Source organism: Tamandua tetradactyla, chromosome 4 (assembly GCF_023851605.1).
Source record: "Tamandua tetradactyla isolate mTamTet1 chromosome 4, mTamTet1.pri, whole genome shotgun sequence".
In the NCBI taxonomy this organism is placed as follows: domain Eukaryota; kingdom Metazoa; phylum Chordata; class Mammalia; order Pilosa; family Myrmecophagidae; genus Tamandua; species Tamandua tetradactyla.
In genome coordinates this window covers 73,669,026-73,676,419 of record NC_135330.1, presented here as the reverse complement: position 1 = coordinate 73,676,419, position 7,394 = coordinate 73,669,026, and the positions used below count along the sequence as shown (strand labels likewise).

General features: G+C 41.8%; 1 non-coding gene across 1 annotated transcript; it reads left to right on the top strand.

Moving 5' to 3' along the window:
* The first annotated feature begins 6,150 nt into the window (after positions 1-6,150).
* Positions 6,151-6,281, top strand: LOC143681953 (small nucleolar RNA SNORA24). The gene has a single exon (XR_013174988.1). It is a non-coding gene; the product is annotated as a small nucleolar RNA SNORA24 (small nucleolar RNA).
* The last annotated feature ends 1,113 nt before the right edge of the window (positions 6,282-7,394 follow it).

Below are 7,394 nucleotides of genomic sequence, written 5' to 3'. Positions count from 1 at the left end.
GGGAGGCATACCTTAGTTGATTGCAGATGTGATCAGCCACAGATGCAATGAACTAACTGATGACTTAATACACCAGCCTTCCAGTTTATCAACCAGCCATGAGATATCCTTGCAACAGTGGTCAGGCCAGTGCTTGCCTGACCACGCAACTGGGCCTCATCACTTGGCCAAGTTGACACCAGAACCTAACATCACACTAATATCTACTGAATACCTACTTAGTGCTAAGTACGATGTTCTAGACACTTACCTAGCTTCAGCCTGAGATTTAGTCTGTAAGGTACGTCTTAATACCCTCTCTTTTGCAGATGGAGAAATGGAGCTCAGTGACGTTATATAAATTTCTCAAGATCAGTGGGCAAGGAAATAGGGCAGATCCCTGATTAAATCCAGTCTGTCTGCTTCATAACCCAAGTTGTTTTCCCTAGATACTGTTACCTCCCAAAGTAACATGAAAACAGCACTTTAATTGAGTAAATCAGTGAATAATTGTGTCAACAAAATAGTTGAGGGGCAAACAGATTAGCCCCAAGGGCATGGGGTTGCTGATAGGCTGTGGAGACCTTCTCTTTTAGGCAGTTATCAGCCACGAGTGGTTATAGCTGCTTAGGTCTTTCAGCAGAGGTAATTTAAGAAGCCACTTAATACATTTAGTATTCTACAAAAATATAATTCTTTGCTAAATAGTCAGCTTTTATCATTAACTTCAGCATTTATCACATAAGTAGAATGTAATGATACAGCCAGAGCAAAGGTAGAAAACAAAATTCCCAAGTATAAATAAGATACCCTTTAGCTACTCTGAAGGGGGTTGTATGTTGTTTGCTATCCTTCCTTGGCAAGGAAGATATTTATCTTACTTTCATCTGTATATTTCTTCAATCCCTGTTCATGACGGTTATCAGCATATTCGGATAAAATGTATCAATTGTTTCCTTAACCATGACCATTATTTTCTTTCTTACTACTTATCATTGTTTGGAACACATGAATATCTGTGCTTCTTGCCTCCATTTTTCCATCTTCACAACTTGCTGCTGAATGATTTACTTAGAGTTCTCCATCCATTTTATAAAATGGTTTCTTATAGGACGTACCCAAAAGTCAGAATGTATTTAAATGTGGTTTTGCCTTCACTGGTTATTGTTATTATTATTTTTTGTATGCTGTCTGGCGGGGGTTACATTTCATTCTTTTTCCATGTGAGTGTCTCCTTATTGCAGCACCATTTGCTGAATTTTTGTTTATCTGGTTTTTCGTTCATTTGTTTGCTTGCTTGCTTGTTTGTTCGGGAAGTGCACGGGCCGGGAATCGAACCCGGGTCTCCCGCATGGCAGGCGAGACTTCTACCACTGAACTGCCCTTGCACCTCCTTGACTGGTTACTGTATATTTATTTTTCATAGGAATTCAGGCCCCAGCAGAGCACCTGGCCTAGCTCAATAAATGTTGACTCTAACATGGACTTCATGGGTTAAAATAGTGGGAGATAAGCCAGGTACATTTAATCATCTATTGTTGAAATGCAAATGTCCTTGTTATGCGTCAGGTGTCCAGAGGTATAAGATTCTGATTTGAGAGGAATGCATAATGAATCCCTACATCTTCTGATGTTTAAGTCCTTTATGCCAACCCCCGCCCCCCTCCTCGACATGATGGCGAGCTTTCCTTTGATGTCCTGCAATCTCCATATTTGTTTCATTTCCTCTTCCAGAACCACATACTTATTTATCTTCGCCGTGTACGTTTTGGGGATGTATCTACTTAGTGAAAGAACATTTTCAATAACCTCTCCTGCGTTTATTAGGTTTCGATTAGCCTGACTCTTTTATTGCACAAGTTGCCTGGGGCCCCATCAAAGAAGGAAGGAGGCTTCCATGTATAGGATCCAGGTAAGACAGGGGTGGAAGCAAAATTTAATGCTGGGGTTAGTGGGGCAGTTCGAAAGCTGGAGAAGTCATCCCTTGGTGGAGAAGCAGTGAGGGTGGGTGGTAGGAGGAGAGAGGGGGAATGTGTGTTTTTAAAAACGAGGAAGGAGGAGAGAGATGACCTAAGAGAGAAAAGATAAGTAAGGGGGTTCATTTGAAGGAACCGGAGCTGAGAGCAATATGACCAGTGGCTTTTCAAGTCCCACATGAGTTCACCTGGTTTGTTTAGATTTGGCTTTTATTGTAGCCCATTATTATTTTTGGCTTTTATCTCTTTAGAAGTCCTCTCTGTTGTTCTCCTATTCTGTTAGGATTCATTTGATGGCAGGAACGATGGTTTAAAAAACCGTACGACCTGAGAGGAGATTGTTTGGATAGTTTCGTGGTTAGAGGGGGGAGAGGCAAAGGGGACTTTGCTAACATTCTCATTAATTGGAGAGCTGATTTGGGAAAAAAATGAAATTTCAGAAACTGCTCAAATAAAAGGAACATTTTAAACAGAATGCGCAGAGTGAGAGGAAGCCAGAAAGGAGGGAGGGGCCCTCAAGAGGAGACACTGCGCAACGTTGTGGAATGATTAGAGACCTGACGCTTGTCTTGGGGAAGCTGCTGCCTTGAACCCGTCCGTCTCTGACACTTGTTGGTGCTCTCCAGACTGATCTAGCATCGGTTTTGGATGAGTCTTCTTCCTCCTCTTTTGTCCCGACCGACTACCTTTTCTGTGTTGCTGGTCTTTTCTATTTTGAGGTCTGGGTCAGTTGTAGTGAGCAATTGAGGTGGTACACAGAAAAATAAGATGAAAGAAAAGAATGGCATAATTGTGATATGGAAACGGTTTCCTTCAGATTTCAGATCAACGTGTACATGCTACCCCACGCTCCCAAATTCCATCTATTTGAAATTCTGGCCCAGCTCAAATGATCTTTTATGAAAACTTCTCTATGCCCCCAGCATAGTATGATCCTTTCCTTCCCTTCACAGTGATAATATTTTCGGTCTTGACTTAACGATGAATTGTATTCTATGCCCTTGCGGACAGAATCTATGTCTTAACTCTTTTTCTTTGTATAAACAAATATTTTGGAACGAAATGCAAGCCGAAATGCATAAAAAATGTTGAAGTAATGATTCTTTTTTGACCAAGTTGGCAAGCTCTGTTCTCGGTGTGTAATGACTGTGGAGCTGTTTCTCGATGCACACACACGTGTGTTAACCTTTTCACGGGCTCACACATGTTTGGAAGCAGGGGTGGGAGGAAGTGTGATATTCAGGCTCTCGGAGCTGCCTGCTCGAGCTTTGAGTCCTAGCATTTTCACTTTACAGCCGTGGGACCTGGGGCAAGGAATGTGACCTATCATACTTCAGTTCTCTCGTATACAACTGGGGAGTAGTCGTAGCACCTGTCTCCTAGGACAGTAGCCAGGATAAAATGACACAACAACATGGAAAGCGCCTAGAACAATGCCTTTCACTAGTGAATGCATGATCACTATTAGCTATTTCTATCATCATCATTTATTGTTGCTTACACATTCTTTCATCTATGTAGGTTTTGTCTCCAATTCCAGATTATAAACTTCCTGTGGATAGCGACTGTTTCTCTCTCTTCTGTATTTCCTAGCATGATCCTAAGCATAGATTAGACTCTTAATAATTTTATGTTTCTTAATTGGTGGGTTGGGGTGATATACTGGAGTCCCTAGAGCTCATGGTGCCTGCCACCATTTCCCCAAAACGGCCCAGGTTGTAAAAGTGTAAAACTCAATGATAATTCTGAATCCAGAGGAATCTCATATGTGGACAGAAAGGCCAAGGACCTTCGGAATTTCCTGAGATAATAATAAGAAATATTTATGGCTATCAGCAAATCCATTTTGAACAAAGAGAATTAAAAAGAAACCCATGTGTTCTAGCTTCTAACCAGGCCTCTGCTTTCAGAGTGTTAAATTCTAGCACAGCTGAAGAATTCGGGGAATTCTTGTTTTTGCTTTTCTCATGTATTTTGAGAGCAAGAACTGAACTTGAGTTCTGTTTCATTGCTATGTCCCGATTTAATCTTATCTAGGACAATGTTGCTTCCTAGTTGGTGTGGAAATTAGTCTGGGAGTACTGAGTGAAACAAATTTTCAGACTCTCTATTCTGGGAGGAGAAGGAATAGAGGACCTAGTAAGATTGTAGTATTGGAAAAATATCATCTCTTTTTCATATATTTTGGGGTGAGTGAGATCTCACACACACACGGCTAACTATTCTTTTCCCTCAGCCTGAAGCCATCAAATATTTCCAGAGAAATTAAATACTTCACACCCTGATTCTTTTACACTAGACTCATCAGAATCTTTTTTTGTAAGAGCAGGTTGATAGCTAAGAACCCCCCAGAGCCTTTTCTACTTGAACTAGGGGGTCCCGGTTTTGCCAGCACTCACTGCAAATCGACCTGAGTGCAGCTCAAATTTAGCTTTAAATTTGGAGCGCACAACCTTGAGTGAGTTCTAAGGCTGGTACGGCCGTTCTCCCTGCCAACTCACGTAGAGGCCGCACGTGGGATAGGATGGGCCTCTTACTTAGGCAGACGTCTGTTCTGGGGAAGGAAAGAACTATCCAAGCAGTAAGGATGTGTCCATGGGACCAGGTAAGGGCAGCAGTCAGCCCAGGCACTGGTGCTCTTGGAAAACTGAGAAGTGCTTGCACGTACCAACCTGGGAAAGGAGTAAAAATCATCAGGTGTTGTGGACAAGGTGAATGGGTTTTGTGAACTGAACTCATTCTAATGACTTCTCCATGCTGAATACTCACGGTAAGTGTTCATGCGTTCTTTTAACAGGTGCCCACTGAGTAGGCATTATGAACAATCACTGTACGACACTGGAAATACAGAGGTCAGCAGGGAAGACTTGCCCTTGTGGAACTTTATTCCATCAGGATATTAGAAATCAATATTTTAATTAAATATTTTAATATTATTTTATGGTAAGAAGGCTTGTTCTATACGTCAAGTGTTCCCAGAGGGACTGATAAAGAGGCAACTTGTCAGTTTTCCAGGAAGTGAATTAACTTGGAAAATTCATGCAAAAACTGCACTGAGTCAGGTGTTAGTGTAATTAAGACCATCCTGTTTTTGAGATGTTTGTGTTTCTCTGCTTTTATGATCACAAGCTATGCATGTCATGTTTGGGATGTATATTGTATTCAGACAGCCTGAACTCTCTCAAATCAATGATTAGTCATTTTAGATATATGAACACATCTTTATTTCTCTATTTTGATTTTGACTTTTAAAACACCCACTGCCCCTAGTCTTGAGTTAACTTCTTCATTAGATACTGTTTTAGTTTTCTGGCGACTAAAACAAATACAACGCATTGAGTAAACTTAAACAACAGGAATTTATTGGCACAGCTTTAGGCTAAGAGAACTCCCAAATCAAGGTGCCATAAGGCGATGCTTTCTCTTGGAAGACCGTCACATTCTGGGGCTGGCTGCCAGCGGTCTTTGGCCCTTGGCTTTCTTGTCACATGGGAATGCACATGGCAGCCTCTCCTGGTGTCTCTGGATTCTGGTGACTTCCAGCTCCTCCCTATGGTTTTCTTTATATGTGTCTGAATTTCATTCTGCATGTAAAGGATTCCAGTAACAGGATTAAGATCTGTTCTAATTCAGTTGGGCCACACCTTAACTCAAGGAACTTCATGCAAAGGTCCTGCTTACAGTGGGTTCACACCCACAGGAGTGGGTTAAGACTAAGAACGTGTTTCTCTGATGCATCACAGATTCTTAGTTTAATCGGTTTCTCAGCACCATCTTCCTACCACTTTTCTGCATTCTCAAAGCGGGAAACTCATAATCTCAGGGCACAAAATATATCAGGGAAAGTAGAATCTGGGTTCTGGTTCCAGCTCAGCTGTACTTTCTCCACAGTTCAGGATGAGTCAGTCAACTTATTGAGTCAAACAAGTGAAGCTTTGGGGCTTCAATTTCGGCTCTTGGCTCCAGAGGACACAATGAGATGGGCCCAGATGGAAAAGCGCTACGAAGATTAAAACACGCTGTGCTCACAGTAGTTCCCAGTAATCTAGTGAGCATACACTGTGCTTGGAGCACACAGCATTGGGTTAGACTCTGAGGGGTAGGGGTATAAATTATGTAGAAGACTTGGTTCCTACCTTCAAGATACTGGCATTCAGTTCAAGCTGCTGAGACAAGGAATTAAAAGTGAGCTAGGCTCCATGTGTCTTTGGGACCAGTCAACTGTGGCAGTCTCCCTTCCTAGCCATGGAAGAGCATATTCTTGTTTATTGGCAAAGCTGTCACCATTTAATTGATATCAAATTCTGACTTCCACAAGTAACAGTCTTCACTGTTAAAAATCTGGAGTATTTCCAGTTATTAGGCAAGTTTTTATCATTAATTCTCAAATGTTTTTAGGAAGATGGGCTAACGCTCATGACAGATGATGGAAAGTATAACGAGATGTCAAGAAATCCAAAATGATACATGTGAAATCTTAACATCTCACCGGTGGATCATCAACCTGAATTTGCCTTATATTTGGGACAATCTGGGAACTATGGGGGCTATATTTTTAATATGGACCTAAATGTTAAAATATAGTATGGTCTTGAAACAGAATAAAATGCTTTCTTGTTTAAAAAAAAAAGTGAAATAGGGAGTGTTACTATGATTTCTTACTGTGGTGACCGTTCTGCATTTTTTAGGGGAAGGAGTTGAAAGGAGCATTAAAGCTTGTTTTTTAATTCTTCTACCTCTGTCTTAAGCCCAATATATAGATAGCTAGAAAATGTAATTATATTTAATATGCAATTGTGATTTATTAGACTATGGGGATGAAAGCAAGGTAGCGAATCTGGCCACATACAGAAGGAGAAAGAAGGCTGACATCTGCTTTTCTGCTGCCGCGGAGAGAGGCTCAGGGACACTGGCCATGTGCTGGCTCTCTCCACGGGGCCCTTTTGCCTGGAATGATGGCTTCTAGACCCCCATTGGAAAAAGATGAGTTCAGAAGAGCCTTTCTTCCTGAGAGGCATTATGTTCCCAAAATGGATCAAAATCTCATTTCTTCTCTCCATCTTTAGCTAAAAGGTTCACTTGGGTTATTTGTAAATTTAACAACAACTGAGGTTCAAAGTCCTGTTACTCCACAGGCCTTGACTCCTTGTCCATTCTGGCCCCTTATTAATACTCTTCAGAGCCTGGGGCTGCAGCAATAAAAAGGAGCAAAGAGATATTGTCTGCATCTCTACAAGGTCCTTGGCATTCCACCCGTGGTGCCAGGCTTCCCCTCCTCCAGCCTGCTGTCTCCGGTCAAGTGGGGGCTGAAGACTGAGTCCATGCTGAGGTCAAAGCGGGGAAGGGACAGGGCACAGTGCTCCTCTGGTCCCCTTTCCTTCAGTGTAAAAAACATGCCGCATCCCTCCTTAAAAAGCATTTGATTTGCAGCCTAGTAAG